This window comes from Balaenoptera borealis (assembly GCF_965194805.1).
Source record: "Balaenoptera borealis genome assembly, chromosome: 1".
Taxonomy (NCBI): Eukaryota; Metazoa; Chordata; class Mammalia; order Artiodactyla; family Balaenopteridae; genus Balaenoptera; species Balaenoptera borealis.
In genome coordinates, this window is record NC_138860.1 from 61705474 (window position 1) to 61723672 (window position 18199).

Below are 18199 nucleotides of genomic sequence, written 5' to 3' on the forward strand. Positions count from 1 at the left end.
TTTACGTGTGAGTGTGTTTGTTCAGGTGTCTGTGTGTGTGTGTGTGAGAGAGAGAGAGAGAAGTAACAGGGGAAAGCACTTGCATTGGCAATGGTTGTAACTGGAGAGGACACCTCAATCACCTCTTTCTTCAGGGCTCCACTAGGGACTCAAACGTTCCTACGTCTGCTAGAATAGGGTTGGAACCCGAAGCAGCAGACTGGAGGGAAACAGCTCTATACTTCAGTCAGGATGAGGTAGACGTGACAACTGGCTAAATGTGTCCATTCATTGGCCTCAGTTAGGTATAGACACAGCACAGGGTAGGCTGGCCAACTGAAAGGCATTCAAGCGATGTGGGAACAGAGACTATCTCTCCCAGATTGAACAACCTTTCTTGACCCTCACTATTTGAAGGGCCCAAATAGGGGATAGGACTCTCCCCTCTTCCCAGGGCTGGAGGGAGGAGAGAGTGGGCAAAATGCCCTATTATGGTGAAGCTTCAGAACTGTTCAAAGGAACCATGACTCTCACTGCTAAACACTGATAAACAGCATGGGGCAGGTGATCAAACTAACCTGAACTCAGAGGAGAACAATCAGTGTATAGGAGAGGTGGGTCTGGTTGTTGGCACGCAAGTAGCTGCCCAAACTGCCCCGGCACAGGCTTCCAGGAAGAACACTGAGCGCCACAGGGGCACGGTTCACAGTTCACTCCCCATTGAACACACAGGGGATGAAGGAGACTGCTAAGAATAGTCTCAGTTTCCTCCACAGTGGATCACACATTAAAACCTAGACAGACTAGAAAAACATTTTGGTTTTTTTTCTGACGTGGAGGGACTGGCCCTGCTTCCTTGCCTCCCACTTGCCAAACATTTGTCCCACTCACTTTCTCTGACAGAACAGTGTGCTGGGCACACAGAAAAGGGGCACCCAGGAAAGAAGAGGCACAAGGAACTAACAAAACCTTGTCACCACAGGCTACCTTCAGGACAAATGGAAAGTACCATGTCCTTGGAGGAGAGTACACAATCCTCCAGAAATAATACTTTTCAAAACTGAACATAATAAGACTCAGAAGAGCATCCCCTAGTTGTAGCGTTCTGAGCTTGCAAAGCAATTTTGAACATCAGAGCTCAAAGCATGTAGGATGCTTCACCTGGCTGCACTCTAGTTCCCACAAGGTAGAAGACAGCAACTATCTCCAAAGTACCCGAAGGAAAAGGTTAAGGAAAACAAAACAAAGGGAAGGAGCTTAAAAGCCTCAAGACCCTCTTATGCCAGGACGGTCCCACCAACCACCCGGCAGGCGCTCGTCCCAGCTCTGTTTAAACTCACCTGGTGACGGGAGTTTGCCACTTCCTCAGGAAGCCCACTTGAATATTGGCAGCAATCCTGATAGAATGATTTCTCATACTGTGTCAACATCTGTCTCCTGCAACTGCCACAGAGGTGGCAACTGTCCCTCTGCTCAGCCTTTGGAGCAATAATAATAACTCTATTCTTGCTCTTCTATACAATGACCCTTCAAATATTTGGATATGACTATTAGCCAGCCTGAATGCATCCTCAGCCAGTCTGTGTATCCCCTCTTTCAATCAAGTCACATGTGATGGGCCTTTTAACCCTCAGCATCTTAACTGCCTTGTTTTTCCCAGGTCAGATCAACCCCTGGACATCAGCCTGAGGTGGGAAGAGACCACTGTCCTCCTTCTTGCATCTGACAGGCAACAGCTCTGTACTCCCTTCTGAGAGCTGGGAGAAAGGAAAGCCCTCTGTCAAGCAATGCAATTTCTGAGCCTGGTGGTGTAGGATGGTCTCTATTGACTGTGGTATTGTACAGAGATAATCCGGACAGAAACTGCCTTAGGTTATTGTGGACAGACATTGGCATAAAGTTTAATACTCACCTTTCAAATTTAGAAGCAGATTTTTCCTGTTCCTCTTATTTTTGGCAATGGGAGAGGGGGAGTACTCCACCCACCACCCCCTGCACACACTCACACACACACACGTGCTGTATTAATACTCTGAAGAAGAGTCAATATGCTTACTGTGTATCTGAGGCCACCCAGGAGCTGGTCCAGGAAACACTCTGAAAAAGAGCTCATTTTTCTAGAGGACACCTGACACCCAGAAGGAACAGTTGATCTGAGAATTTCTCATCACTTCACAGCAAAAGTAAGTGGGATTTCCCCAAGAGAGAACAGGTTTCTACCTTGACTCAGTTTTCTGAGTATAGCTAAGAAGTGTACTGTTAATTTAGCTAAGAAGCTAAAAAATGTTAAATGACTTTGGGTGGCTTTCCTTTTTTTGTGTGTGTGTGAAATGAATAGCCCAGTTTGCTTTTTTTTTTTTTTTTAAAGAAATTCACGTTCTTTTATTTATTTATTTATTTATTTATGACTGTGTTGAGTCTTCTTTTCTGTGCGAGGGCTTTCTCTAGTTGCGGCAAGTGGGGACCACTCTTCATCGCGGTGCGCGGGCCTCTCACCATCGCGGCCTCTCTTGTTGCGGAGCACAGGCTCCAGACACGCAGGCTCAGTCATTGTGGCTCACGGGCCCAGTTGCTCCGTGGCATGTGGGATCTTCCCAGACCAGGGCTCGAACCCGTGTGCCCTGCATTGGCAGGCAGATTCTCAACCACTGCGCCACCAGGGAAGCCCCCTTTTTTTTTTTAAATTTTAGAATTTTATTTATTTTTTTATACAGCAGGTTCTTATTAGTCATCCATTTTATACATATTAGTGTATATATGTCAATCCCAATCTCCCAATTCATCACACCACCACCACCCCCCGCCACTTTCCCCCCTTGGTGTCAATACGTTTGTTCTCTACATCTGTGTCTATTTCTGCCCTGCAAACCAGTTCATCTGTATAATTGTTCTAGGTTCCACATATATGTGTTAAAATACGATATTTGTTTTTCTCTTTCTGACTTACTTCACTCTGTATGACAGTCTCTAGATTCATCCACGTCTCTACAAATGACCCAATTTCATTCCCTTTTATGGCTGAGTAATATTCCATTGTAGACATGTACCACATCTTCTTTATCCATTCATCTGTCGATGGGCATTTAGGTTGCTTCCATGACCTGGCTATTGTAAATAGTGCTGCAATGAACATTGGGGTACATGTGTCTTTTTGAATTATGGTTTTCTCTGGGTATATGCCCAGTAGTGGGATTGCTGGGTCATATGGTAAATCTATTTTTAGTTGGGTGGCTTTCTTCAAGGAGTTCTAAAACACCATCAAATAGCTGATTCTATACCATCAGAAACATGCGGATGGCTCCCCCAAAATTTATCAGCATCATTTGTTATCATGTCTCCAACACCCACTTTGGCCATCTCTGCTCTTTCTCTAGGTTTAGAGAGGACCTAGATAAGGGTCTATTTTCAGCAAATGCCTCCTCATCTACTGCCCTTCTTCCCATGCATTTCTCCCTCCTCACTGGATCTGTTCAGGTTTTGGGGGGGGTGTGCATTTGAGCATTAAGCCTCGTGCTTTCTGTCCTGGTGTCTTTCATCTGATTGTCTTCTACATTTGATCCATGACTTTATGTGGATTAGGGATAAAAGCCTGAATCAAAGAAATAGTAATGTAGTTAAATCAAAATAAAATACCAAGAACAGGAGCAACAGTGGAGAGACTACTAATTAGGGAAAAATTATGTAGCAAAGGTTTCCTAGTTGGTGGCTTAGACTTCTAAGTAGATTTTCTCATGGTAACCATGTTACGCACAACATCTGATATAGTTGAAATAGTATAATTATTGTCCTACTTTGAGTAACAGAGGTCTTGGGAACTAGCCTGATTAACTCATCATCATTTATAATAATATCTCATGGGAAGATACTCTCCTGTTCTTAATCGCCATGACCCTTTCCTGCAATGGCAGATATGACTGGGTTTTACTTGTTTTTGTAGGACAAGAGAATAAATGAATAAACGCTTTCACTCATTCCTCAGATATTCATTAAATACCCACTATAGTCAGGTGCTCTGCTAGGTGCATATAGAGATAGAAGGAGCCCACATTTGATAAGAGACAGATAAATAGACTGTCAGAGTATTGTGTGATGGTGCAGAATGATGGTTAAAGACAGGAAGAAGGAGAAGAATGTGATTAAATACAGAATAAAAAACCCCACAGAATACCATTAATGGTGTTGATGGGGAACAGGAGTCTGTCAGGAAAACTGGGACAATCCAAGAGAGATTGGAAGATAGAATGGCATCACAGAAGCCAAATAAGAAAAACACTTCAAGGGGTGAGTGGTAATCGTGCCTCATCTATTTAGTCACCCACTTCCTCTCTTTGGAATGTATAGTGCCAGCCCAGACCTATCCCCTGAACTCAGATCATCCACCTGTCCACTCCACATCTCCACATGGATATCTAATAGGCATCCCATCAAAAAGCCAACAGTTAGGAAAAAAACATTTGGATAAGTATAAGAGAATAGATATTTAACCCGTATTTACAAGCGCTAGAACAAAACCCTGAGGCATGGGGGATGTCAAAAAAGCTTCATGGGGGAGTGAGCTGTAAGATTTGCCTTAGGGAAATTGGAAAAAACGACAAGAGGGGAGGTCCCAATTTTGGGAAAAAAAGTTTGGAACCTTGAACAGTTTGTCCATTAACCAAAACTTGACCAGTCAGATGATACATAGATTATTTAGGGCAAGATAGATTATTTAGGGCAAGACCCTAAGTAGACAAACATTTGTTCTGCCCTCCCGAGTACTAATTATCCAGTCTAAGAGAAAATCCTCTCTTATTAGATAGAATGATGCTCAGTTGATAGACAATTTCATCAAGCATGAATAGGTCAACTCATCAGCACAAGAAGCTTAGGACAATAGGAATCATTTGATTCTTCTTCAAACCACTTATTTTTATTTGAAACATTAAAATCTAAAGAAGCCTTAAGAGCCCCTCATTTCCCATGCATTGTTTCATAGGATAACCTGGAAACCAACAAAAACATCACTGAACCAGATGGTTCTTCCTACAGTGGGTTGGAGCCTAAATTTTTTAATTGAGAAAATTGAGGTGCAGCAGGTGCTGCTGACATTTAAAGCAGTAAGCATCCTGCTTCTTTGCAAATGCACTTAATAAGTAGGGAATTAAAAGAGAAGTGGATTTCAACAAAACTCCCTGTCAGCAGATGTTCAGCAAACCCTTTCCAATATGAGGGACTTTCATGTTAACTTTTTAATTTGGTTTAATTGCTTCTCAGGGTTCACATTAATTACATTTTATGTGATGTCAAGTGATGGAACACTATCATAGATAAAATTTTATTTTGGGCCAGCGCTTTCTTGATTTAGTCTATTTTCTTCTGGAAGAAAAGGTCTATACAATCTGCCCAACTGTATCCCTGCTCTAGGCTCTGTGATCTCATACACCTTGGAGGTTGCCTTAGAAACTTGGCTAAAATTGCTGATTTCCTCTGGAAATCTGTGAACATGCTGTCTGGAGTATTCAATCTCTCTTTTCTGGGTATAATTCGGGAGGCAATGACTCCTGTTTTGTGTGTCAAAGAGTTAGTTTTTCTAAGGTGTTTAGATAAGTCTTGACCATTGACACTAGATTGACTTTTTAACCAAAGGTCAGGTTATCTACCTGTTACTGTCTATCACCATCCACTGTCTCCATTGGGATAGGAGGCATTGGAGTGTACTTTTCTACCAGTCATTTTCTCTGCTCGAGGCACACTGAGAACTTAGCTAATGCTCTTACCAGGTCGTGACTGTGTACAACCTTTCACCCCATCAGTACATAGGACACTGAGGCCTGGTATAAAATATAATGAATGAGAATTCATTAGATAGGATGCTTGCTAAATTAGACTTCTTGCTAAGAACGTTGATGAATGAAGTTGGCATGAGTGGGGATCATCCACTATTATTATTACAATATGTGAAGGCCTACTCAAAGTAAGGCATAGTAGGAGGTACAAAAAATTAAGACTTGAGTTGCTTCTGGAGAAAAGACATTAAAGGGTCACATAAAAATATAACAGTGTAGGCAGAATTTGGTGTTCTGAAAACTAACATCACTGCCTTACCACCTGCCAAAGACAGCATGCCAAAACGTCCCCATGCTGTATACCCCAATCTCTTTGATGTTGCTGTGACCTTTACCCACTTCCTTTGACGTCACTGATCTCTAGGATCACCTTTTTTACCCACAGGTGAAAGAGTCCCTGTCCTGGCACCTGTGGACTCTACCTGAAGAACTTATTGTACCTTCTCCTCTCCCCACCACTTTACCCCCCTCCTCCCCTCCCCCATCCTCCTTGCCATTGCCTGGTGAAGCTTTCTGCAAATGTTGTTTTAAGCTGTTTATCTTTCAGGGTCTTTTGCTCCTCTTTATGGCTGTTGTAGTTTCTCTAAGAGGAAAGGTAATTTGATAAATTATTTCACATAAGGTGTTAAGGATTTGATGTGCTGACTTCTCTCAAGGACATTACTTTTCAAAGAGTTTGACTTGAATAGCTATTAAGGCATTTTGGCCCCTGAAATATACAGGTTGGAAAGGAAATTTGGGGCTCCCAGGAGGTCTTCCTCCCCAATCTCCTCTTCAAGTCATAATTATGAAGGGTGGAGGTACAGGAAAAGCAGTGAGAATAGACAGAAACTGGACCCTGGCCATCTCTTGGTGCTCCATGGAAATAGTTCAGGTCTAATATTGATATTTAAGCATGAAGTCTAATCAGATCATTAGTTTTCAGTCTTTGTCATTACTGCCCCTACACCGAACTAATGTTTTCAACCTCTAAAATAGTTATTTCTTTTCCATATCAGTTCTTATCATGTTTCTCCTGCCTTGCCCCCAGCTTCTCTTCTCTAGACTGGTGTCTGGAAAGACTTAGGGGTCAGAAGACCTGAAATTAACTGTGCTCTACCACTTGCTAGCGGAATGACCTGGAGCTTTTCCCTTAACTTCCTTGACTGTCCATTTCCTCATGTGTAAAATGGCCAGGCTAGTAATAACACTCATAAGATTATTGTGGGGATCTGACTATGTCATGGATGTGAGAGTATAGCTTTGTAAACCTTATAAAGCCCGATAGATATTGCACCAGAGAAGAAACTGTTCTGCTCTGAAGGATGCTGCAGTGAAGGATGCTGACATGATGGTGACATCTGGGCACAGAGACTGACCTGGATGGACACGTGTCTCAGAAGCAACTGTAACATGGCCATGAAAGGATCTCTCAGGGGTGATGGTGATTATGAATCCACTAATGACTCTCCTGGGCGGTTCGGGGCACATGCCAAAAAGTCAGCACTTAAAAGTGGGAGGAAGAGAATAAACCCAAAAACATGGACAGAGGAAACAGCAAGGCAGAGTCTATTAAGGAGAAAGAAGGTGACGACAGGAAGAATGGCAAAGGGTAGCAGAGCCACGAGCACAGAGAAAACACTAGGGCAGGAACCAACAGATGCCTGCTGTTGAGTTGGGACAAGAAAATCAGATTGCTCAGGCTACACCAAACCCTAAATGACCCAGTTTCTAAACAACAGTCTCTGTGTGGTCTGGCATTTCAATGCTTCCTTTCCTTCATGAGGCCCATGCAGTACAACTCCTATTTTCCTTAATTCCCTGTGTATGTTTAAAACAAACCTTGTTACCCGAGGAAACCCCAGTGGACCTCTTTCTTCCAGCCTGAAAAAGCCTAACATCCAAATGGTAAATTTTATTATTTGAGGCCATTTTCCTCTTTTATTTGGCCCCAAACCCTTGGGTTATTTACTAATTATCATTTTTTTAAAATCTAGCAAAACTTCCTGAAATTTACAAAAATCAGTATATTGAATAAACAAATAAATATGATCAGAGCTAGATTGAAAAAGAAACATTCATGTAGTTGAAAAGACACTAAAAATATAATATTCATAAACTTTTTGTTTGACTTTCAGACTTGCCTGAGGAAACTCCAGACTTACCACTATCTCAAATTAATGTATGTGAATACATAAGGCAGAATCTCCTAGGAGGAGAATCCATGGATTGGCTTTAGGGAATCTATGAACTCCACAAAACTGTACACAACATTTGGAATTTATATGCTTTGTTTTTGTCCATGGATTTCATCAGATTCTCAAAAATCACTGACAAAGATGTTCCTAAATACTTTCTTCCTGGGATCCCTTTGACCCCTGGATATATTTTACAAATTTAATCTTTTTTTATTGGTCATCCCTATAGCTTCAATCTTAGAAAAATAATGACACTCCTTTTCTACCTTGTCCTCAGGCCACCCTTTCCTTTCTCTTTTTTGCTTCCCTCCTTTTGTATTGATCTCTTCCCTTTGTCTTTTCTAACTCCCTCTCCAATTTTCCTCTTTCCTACCTTTCATGTGACTTCCACGTTTCTCATCTCTCAGAGCTAAAGAGGGTGCGACTTCCCCATTTAAAATATTTCATCAAAGTCTCAGTCCCTCTTCTCCCTCCTTATTTTTGTAGATCTATCCCCACCCTTCCCCTCCCTCCAGCAAGTGCCTGAAGAGTCACACAGTATGAGTCACTGTGATATTAATAATGTCCTCTGTGTAGGAAGATGACATCACTAACCCACCATCAGTGGGACATGTGCCCTTGAGCAATTTCTCTATAGTAGGAACAGTGGGCATTGATGTCTTCCCACACCTCAGCTCAGTGCCCTTAAGAACAATTTCAATAATTTTCTAAACTGAGATTTGTGGTATAGAAAAGGACCCAGAATAGAAAAAAGCCAATTTACTGTCTTCTGAAGTTTTGATCCAGGGCAAGAAGAGTCTTAGGAGGCCCATGCCCAAAACTAGTCAGAGCATTTAACTGAAATTTTTTTGGTTATGGTTAGTTTTGATTATTATTCTCTAATTTGAAAAAGCTCAGGTGTTTCTCAATGATAGAGTCCTCAATGATGACGTTGCCACTTAGTGAGCATGGGTATGTTACATCATCTCTAACCCTCCCAACCATCCTCAGGTAACTGAAAATCACTGAGATTCAGTAATTTACAAAAGCCACTGAGCTAGTAAGTAATAAATCCAGGACTGAATCTCCTTTTCCTTCTATTACACCATACTGCCGTATGTGTTACAGCTTCAGTTCCTCTCTTCTTGGATATTAATAAAATGAACCTCAATTATGGCAGAGAAGTGTCCATGAGCAGCTTAAGTGACTGAGATGTCCTCCTCTGTCTGACCTTCCCTTTCACAGTCACTTTCCTACAACAAATCTGAGACTCTTTCAGTCACTGAAGATCTGATGGCTAACACTTGTCCTCATAGTTTTAAGTGCACATTTTTATAACATGCTACCTCATCCCTGGCACAGAAGTAGGATCCATTTTTTGCCTGACTTTACTGGTCACTTATCTGCTCTAACTACTTTGATCAGCTAGTGCAGGAAGCAGTGTAAACCACCTAGGAACAGTTTGTTTCCTTTCTGTCATCCCTGGAGAGTGATCTTTTCTTGATTGGATCCAGCTGTGCTATCCTCGTGCTCCAAGAGCAAGGGAGGGCTAGTAAATATCGGTCTTGTACTGTGCTCTGGTGACATTTCGTATGTGTCTTCCTTCCCTACTTAGATTATAAGCAGGACAGACAGTGTCTCTCTGTTAATGATGATGATGATAGTACCTACAATGACAATAATAATAATAGATAACATAATATTAGCTGCTTATGATATAGCAGGCAATACACTATGTTACTGCTGAAATGCGATTCCATAAGAGGTCTACTGACTTCAGACACCATACATTTACTCACTACTCTATATTGTTCCCAAAATTCTGATAGGGGAAATTTGGGAAAAGAGAGAAATGAGCCCCTTATAAATGTAGGTCAGTTTCTCAGCTTTGAAGATTAGAGAAAACTCTCAATGAATTCTGTAAACATTTGTTACACGTCTACTACATCCCAGTCTTTCTGCTAAATGGTAAGGAGATTCAGAGATATATAAAAAAAATTTAAATCTAGCTTAAGAGACAGACATGCAAGGAAAAAGACTTCCAAGATGAATTGGGGAAGGAGAGGGGAAACGATGCAAAATGGAACAGGAGCCCAGAGGAAATAAGATTAAACCTGTCTGGGAGAATCTGGACTAGAATTTTTGTGGAGACCGGCATCAAGTTGGCCCTGAAAAGGTAAAAAAAAATTCTGTACATGGAGAAGAGGAAGGATTTTACCACATAAGGAATCCACAAAACTTACCAATAATCAGAGGTACCATTGTTGGATATATACTATATACCCAACGCTATTCACAATACAATTATATTTATTGATTTATTAAATTCCAATAACAATCTCAGGATGGGTTATTGCTGTCTCATTTTATACTTCAGAAGAGTAAGGTTCTTGGAAGCTAAGTAACTTGTCTAAGTGCAGGTGAGCTAAGGCATCTCTGTCTCAAAACCCCATGTCTTCCCACTACTCAAAATGTTACTTCACGTCACATCTTCGTTGTGTTTCAGAGATGGAGATATCATCCTTGTATAAGAACCAAGTTAATCAGTCTATTAATTTTTGTTGCTTATTTAAATAAGATTTTCTTCATGGTCTAGAAAAAGACACAGAAACAAGAAGCAACTCAGCCCTAGTCAAGGCATAATAATAAAATAATAATAGTATTATAACAGTATTATTATTATGTTTTCTAATATGTATTGAGCTTTATTATCTGCCAGATACTGTTCTGAGTACTTTATGGGTATAAATGAAGTAATCACTCCCAAGCTACAGACATGAGGGCATCAATACATATCTACGAATCTAGGTTATAGGCTAACCTCCTATCTCATGTATTTTGTGCAGCTTTTGTAGGGGTGGCGGTCAGGGGAAGAACGTTTTCTTTGAACCCTATTTTATTTAAATCATATCTAAACTTTACTCCTTCCCAGCAGCCTCCTTCCCGACACCCCCCTTCCTTTTAACAAAAATTCCAAATCTATTCACCTGCGAATCCAGTCTATTAGTGTCCCTGACCAAATGGATTCCATTGCAATTCAGACCAGGCTCTGCTGACTGAGGATTCCAAAGGTCCCTAGGTCCCTTCTGGTGTAAAGGGCAGTGACCAGTGACGTGGATTGCATAGAATGGCTGCCAGGCTGGCTTAGAACACATTTGGATGCTTAAAATACCAGTGCAGTCAAAAGCTGGCCTGCCAGATGAATGGTGACTGGCAGGAAGAACAGACATTCCAGAGAAAGATCTGTCTCTCTTTAAGCCCCAGCTCTCATCTGGAATCAGAGTTTGGCAAGAAAGAGCCAAGAGCTTCAAGAGTTTTTGCACTGCAAGAAAAAATGAAAAAGGAAGGGAGTTTTTTGCACTGCAAGAAAAAATGAGAAAAGGAAGGGAGATGAGGGTACACCCTTTCCTCCCTGAACCTTCAGCCTAACTGGAGAAAAAAGCACAGCCATGCTAACTGGTGTCACTTTCAATGGATGATCACTAACCTACCTGAGGCTCTTTGTGATCCTCCCCATCCTATTATCCTTAGTTTATTCAATCTCCATTTCTCCTAGACAAGAATTTCACACCTTCTCCTCTCTCCTTAAACCTCCAACAACTCCTCTCATTCTCAAGTGGTGGCATTGTTTCTTATTTCCCATAGGAATTAGAAACAATCAGAAAAGATCTTCCACATGCTGTTGCCTAACAATCTACTGGCAGCTCTACCTATAAGCTGTTTTATCTCCTGTTTCAATTCATGAACTATCCATGGTGCTGGCTGAAGTTAACCCCTATATTGTGCTCTGGATCCCATCCCCTGGCACCTTCTCAAGGATTTTGCTCCCTCCAGTGTCTCATCTCTTTCCCACATAATAAATTTTCTTACCTGCGTAAAAACACACTGTTACTTATCTCACTTTAAGCCCATCTCTCAACCTCACTTCTGCCTTCAGCTACTGCCCTAGTTCTCTGCTCCCCTTTGTAGCAACCATCATAAGGAGTTGTCTATATGTGGTGTCTTCCCTTCCACTACTCCCATTCTCTCTTGAACTCACTCCAATCAGACTTTCCTTCTCAGCATGCATTAAAAACTGGTCTTGTCAATATGTTCAATCCCTCACATACACGCACACACACACACACACACAAACACTAACACCCTCAAAGCTAAATCCAGGGGTGAATTCTCACAGTTCATCCTACTTGACCTAACAGCAGCATTTGACCCTAAGGATCACAGTTTCCTTCCTGAAATATTTTTTCTTGAACATCATTCTTGGTTCTTTATCTACTTCATTGACTGCTCCTTCTCAATCTCCTCTGTTAGTTCCTACTTATATCCCTGGCATCCAAATGTACATAGAACCAGGGCTTAGCTTTCAGATATCTTCGGCATCTATATTCACTCCCTTGGTGATCTCCTTCAGTCCCATAGAATTAAATATCATGTCTATGCTGATAATTCTCTATTTTATAACTCTGACCTAATCTCTCACGTGAACACCAGCCTTGTGAATACAGCTGCCAGTTAATATTTCCACTTGGTTTTTTTTTATAGGCTTTTCAAATTTATCATGCCAAAAAATAAACTCTTAATTTCTCATCCCATCCTTGAGCCTGCTTGTCCTGTAGTCTTTCACATTTCAGTAAATGGTAGTGACTCCATTCCTCCAGTTGCTCAAGACAAGATCTTAGAGTAATCCTTGACTCCTCTTCTCTTCTCATCCCTCGTATCAACAAAACATCAATTCTTCTCTCAATTAGTAGCCTGAATCTGACTACATCTCACTACTTCCACTGTCACCACCTTGGTTCCATCCAAAATTGTGTCTTTCCTGCATTATTGCAAAACTGTCTCACTGATCTCCTTTCTTCCATCCGTGTTCCCTATAATCTATTCTCTAATCAGCAGAGTGATCTCCCAAAATGTAAGTAAGCTTGTGTCATTCCTCTGCTCAAAAACCTCCATGCTTCTCATGTCACTCAGAGTAAAATCCAAAGTCCTTCCCATTTTCAGTTGGACAGCAGGATAGTCTGAGTTTTTTCTGTGAGGTGCACAACTTGAAAGAATAGAATTGACTGGTATCCTCTCATTTGTTCAAGTCAAAACCTTGGAATCACTCTTGACTCCTATCTTTTTCTCACACTCAATTTCCACTCCATCTTCAAATCCTATCAACTCTATCTTAAAAACATCCCCAGAATCTGACCATTTTTCACTATTTACATTGTTACCATATTAGTATTCAAGTCACCATTATATCTCACAAATACTATTTTAATAGAATTCTAATAAGTGTCCCTGCCTTCACATTTGCACCTTTCAGAGTGACCTTGATAAAATATAAGTTACATTATGTCATTTTTTCTGTTCATAACTCTCCAATGGCTTCCAACCCCAGAGAAAAAAACCAAGCTCTTTACACTAGTTCAAGTGGCCTGTAGACTTAGTGATACAGAGATAAACATAATAAGAGTAGTTTCAAGGAAGTAGTGGAAACAGAAATCTTATGAGTTGAAGAGTTAATTAGAGGTGATAAAATGGGCAGCCAGAATAAACTACTATTTCAAGAAATGTGGCTGTGAACAGAAGGAAAATAAAACAGAAGAGTAGATGCAGGTGGCTTAGGCTTGAATGGGAATTCTTCCATAAGGTAGAATAGATGTGAGCATACTTTCATGTTAAGGGTAGTTACTAGAAAGGAAGAGGTTGAAGATCCCAGTAGAAAGGGATAGTGTATGGCCCCAGAGGAAGCAGAAGGGATGAGAACCTGGAGGTTCAGTTGAAAGAGGCAGCTTCTGACGGGAGGTAGAACTTCCATTGTAATGAGGCAGAAAACAAGGAAAGGATTGGTTCAACGCAGGTAAGCTCGCTGGTGGCAGGGTTAGAAGTCAAAGGTAACAAAGTGATCCATGTGATTTGAAAGTTTCACTCATATTGATCACATTCATTGAGGAAGAAATGTATTTTAAAATCAATATCAAATTCTTAGCAAACGAATACTAGTACATTAAAACAATTCAATTCTGGATGAATTCTGTTTTTTAAAAAATAGTTTTCAATATTAGAGCTCTGGAGCACATATTCTAATTGATGTCGGGTCTCTATCACAATGAGGAATATCAATGTTTCCAAAATGGCGGTTGGCAAAACCCAAAGGTTCAAAAATGGATTCCAGTGAGTTCATTTTATTAAAAACAATAATATCATGTTTCCATTGTTATTTTTCAAACATCAATCAATAAAATAAATATTTAAAGTTTTTCGTCACAAAACGGAAGTTTAAGAATGCCCAAGTGATATTAAAAGACACTGTATGGCAGTCAGTGGAATTCAGATGAGCATGCCATTGACTCAGTAAGTCAGCCAAACAAGGTTAGCTACTGTGGAGGTTTTTACTAGTATACAGATTCATATTTGTTCATTCCTAATCATATATTATTTGACTTATACACATAATTAACATATACCCATAATTAACCACCATGAAGGCAGCTTAAGTCATGTTACTGTTGAAATATAGCAGGTTACTAGAGAGATAAGGAATTATGAGAAGCTTGCAAATTTGCCCCAAGATGCTCTTCACCAATACATGTTAAATGTATTTGTTCAAAATCCTCCTGCATTCCCTATCTTGGCAAATTGTACACTATCTATTCAGTCTTTAGACACAGAAACCTTTGAATCTTTTTATACTTTTCTCTCTCTCAATCCCCATTTCCAATTAATCAATTACATCACCAAGACTGCAGATGCTTTCTCCTTAACATCTCTTGAATAGAATCTCCAACCATCCTGCCAGCCTCGGGGAGGGGTGGGATAGGTAGGGTGGGAGGGAGACAAGAGGCAAGAGGGAGCAGATATGGGGATGTATGTATATGTATAGCTAATTCACTTTGTTATACAGCAGAAACTAACACACCATTGTAAAGCAATTATACTCCAATAAAGATGTTAAAGAAAAAAAAAAAAAAAGACTAACATCCTTCCCCAATATCCCGCTTCCTCCAACCTATTGCCATACTGCTTCTACTGCTCTGATTCCAATCCTTTGAGAGTTTCCTACAGCTTTCACGGTAAAGCTCAAACTCCCAAGTAAGATTAAACCACAAAGCCCTAAATGGTGTGACTATTGCCTGATTCTGATCTGATCCCTCCTTATTTTATCCCACCTCTCATCTTATGTCAAGCCTATATATGTTTCAATTAAGACAACAATAAATGCTTTAGAGTACAATGGCATGACCAAATACTATTCCTTTTACTGGAATTCCTCCCACCTCCTATGGCTAGCTAACTCCTATTTTTTTCTTCAAAGCAGACTTCTGGATTTGATATATACTTTGAGGGTTTTTTTTTTTTTTTTTTTTTTTTTCTGTAGCAGGAATAGGTTTGTCCTAATATAACCCTGCTCTTTTCTCTGACCGCACTTGATTAAACACTTTGTAGTTTTAAAAATTGGGGAACAAATGAATCCTTCTTATGAGAGAGAACTAGAATCCAAAGAATTGATTAGGGTAAAAGGATAATAAGGTTAGTGGTATATCCACCTTCAAATAGGAAATGCACTGGAAGCATTGAATACCCTACTCTGATATGACAACATGGAATTTTCTTCATGCCTATACCAAGCTATGTTGTTGGCTATGTTTGAATAATGCAGGATATCAAATCTCTCCTTTAAAAAGAGGTGGATGTAATTGTAGTACTTTTAAAAGATAATTATAAAAACACAAAATATACAAGAGTTAAACAATAAGAAACATAAAGTAATCTTGCTTTTACAATTCAGAAGGCACTAGGGATCTCATAATATAATCACCAGATTATAGGTGCTCAAAAAATATCTGTTGAACAGAATTCTCTGGATAATAGAATGGCACACAAGTACTGTATCTATATGTCACAAATTTCCTGGGACAATTCTGTCCCATTGTAAAATGAAAATAAAAATTCTTTTTCAGACCATATGCCCTTACTTAAACAATGCTTAATTTATTTCTATTTCAACTCTGCGTACTTAGTTTAGGAGTTTAAGGAGTACAAGTGTTAACCCTCTATTTTCTGGCACTGACTTGTGGAGGAGAAATATAAGATACTCTTTTCCCAAATTTTAACATCTATTTCAAATTCTGACTCCTCCACAGGGCCTTCTGGGCGATGGGATGCTGACGAATGTGTAACAACCAGCTCTCTAGATGGGTGGACAGAGGAGAAGCACTGATGTATAGTGTTTGCCAATTTTCATGGTGTAAATACCCCGTCATGGCCAATTTCAAACTACCAATTGTGTAACAGTCAGTTTGCAATATCGATGTATGTTTAAATTAGCTCTTGAGAGCAGTTCAAGCCAGCTCCACAATGTCACTGCTTCCAGCCAACACTGGTCCACAGAGACCTCTTGCTTATCTGAGCTCTGATGTACTCATGTCTGTCCCTGTCCCACAGCAATCCCCACACCACACTTTAGAGTCACCACCTTATACTCTAACATGGTTGAAACTTACCTGAGTCCTGTGTTCCTATAAAACTCTAAGGTTAATAAATTCCTCCATCCTTTTGTTCCTCCAAACTTTTGGGTTCTGAAATCATTAACCACATTGTCCTCCAATATTTTGAATATTCTGAAATAAGACCCTTCCTCGAGGCTCTCATTTATCCACCCCTATAATGCCAAGTCTCCTTCCTTTCTTTTCTTTGAGACGTTATTTATTAATGAATGTTCTTCCTATTGCAATAGCCTGAATTAAATCATCTCCTTAATTGTCTGGGGTATTTTGCCTTTCACTACTCTTTGTTGTTAGTTATAGCATCCTGAAACCTCCTCCCAACTCCCAGTTGGTTATACTATGAGAGCAGTTAACAGTCTATCTTTTGGGCTGCCCCTGGGAAAACCCAGGCCCCTGCACAGCAGCCCCAGCTGTGTTTTGATGCCCCCCATTGAGGTACCCCTGCAGCATTGTTTGTTCTAACGAGAGGTCTCCAGGTGGGAGAATAGGAGCTGCTCAGAGCCACAGACACGGGCCTTCTTTTCCATGTTCTAGGATCTCTCCTTTACTTTGGTGCAGTGCCACTGGCCTGCAACCACGGTGCTAACGGTGGTTCGGTGGGGGTGGATAAAAGAAGACCCGACACTCTCCTCCCTTCCCAGCACCCCTCCTATAATGCCTTCACCCATGAACTTATAAGCTCAGCCCCTGAGGCAACATCTAGATTTGCTACCCACTGGCCAGCCTCGTATCACCTTTGCCCCAGAACAGCCCCACTGCTGCCCTACCAGAGTATTGCCCTGCAAACTCATTACAAATGCAAGATCTCAGGCCCCAGATATACCAAATGGGAACCCACATTTTAACAACATCCCAGGTGATTTATTTGCACATCATAATTTGAGGGGGTAGCTGCTGTAGAGCATAGCAGAGGAAATATTGTGTGCAGAAGAGGGGCTCTTAATCCTCTTTGAGGGGTCTCAGGGCAAATTTCCACCAAGAAGTGACATCTAAGGTAGGGTGTGGTGTCAACATCCACACCCAGTTGCCTGCAATTTCAGTGGGGACAGAAAGAGTGCAGCAGGGCCTGCTGGCCATTCTCTCCTTCCTTCCCTCCTCTTCCCCCTGCCCTCTGGCTCTCTGCAGCCACACTCCACACCCTGGCTCTGTGCCTAGCATTCTCAGGAGCTCCTTACACCATCTGGGTGAGGAGAAAACCCCTTTGGCTCAGTGAATTCCCCATTCTAAGAATGGCTTCCACCCCTGGTAGAGAGCAAGTGCTACTTTTGGAAGGATTTTTCTCTATGTGTCGCTTGGATGGAGGGATGACTGATGGCTTGATGAATTGAAAGCTGAACTCTGACTTTCAGGTACTAAATATAGACTGTGCACATGCTGGAAGAGCTAAATTTAGTGGAGTTGGCATGGAAGCAGGGCAGAGGGACTTCAGGGGCTCTCCCGGGACTGGATGGAAACAGCTCTGAGTGATGCCCTAGCAGCTGCTGCAGCCTAGGATTAATTTATTATTCCTGTCAGGGAAGGAGGTGCACTGGAAATTTCATCCTAGGTTTATTTGTTTGTTAAAGGAGTTTGCTAAGAGTCATTTTTCATGGTTCTGAAGAACCTAGGGGCAAGACGGGAATAAAGATACAGACGTAGAGAATGGACTTGAGGATATGGGGAGGGGGAAGGGTAAGCTGTGACAAAGTGAGAGAGTGGCATGGACACATGTACACTACCAAACATAAAATAGATAGCTAGTGGG

General features: G+C 41.0%; 1 long non-coding RNA gene across 2 annotated transcripts in view; it reads right to left on the minus strand.

The window, feature by feature from the left end:
- LOC309636198 overlaps window positions 1–13141 on the minus strand; it is a 937790-nt gene extending 924649 nt beyond the window's left edge. The window contains exons 1-2 of one of the 2 annotated variants that reach the window (XR_014249292.1): window positions 10948–13141; window positions 8355–10552 (exon numbers count right to left, since the gene is read on the minus strand). This is a non-coding gene — a long non-coding RNA (uncharacterized lncRNA). Of the gene's footprint in view, window positions 1–7327; window positions 10553–10947 lie in introns of those variants that run through there. The other variant, XR_014249293.1, reaches the window with a different exon arrangement.
- Window positions 13142–18199: the final 5058 nt, after the last annotated feature.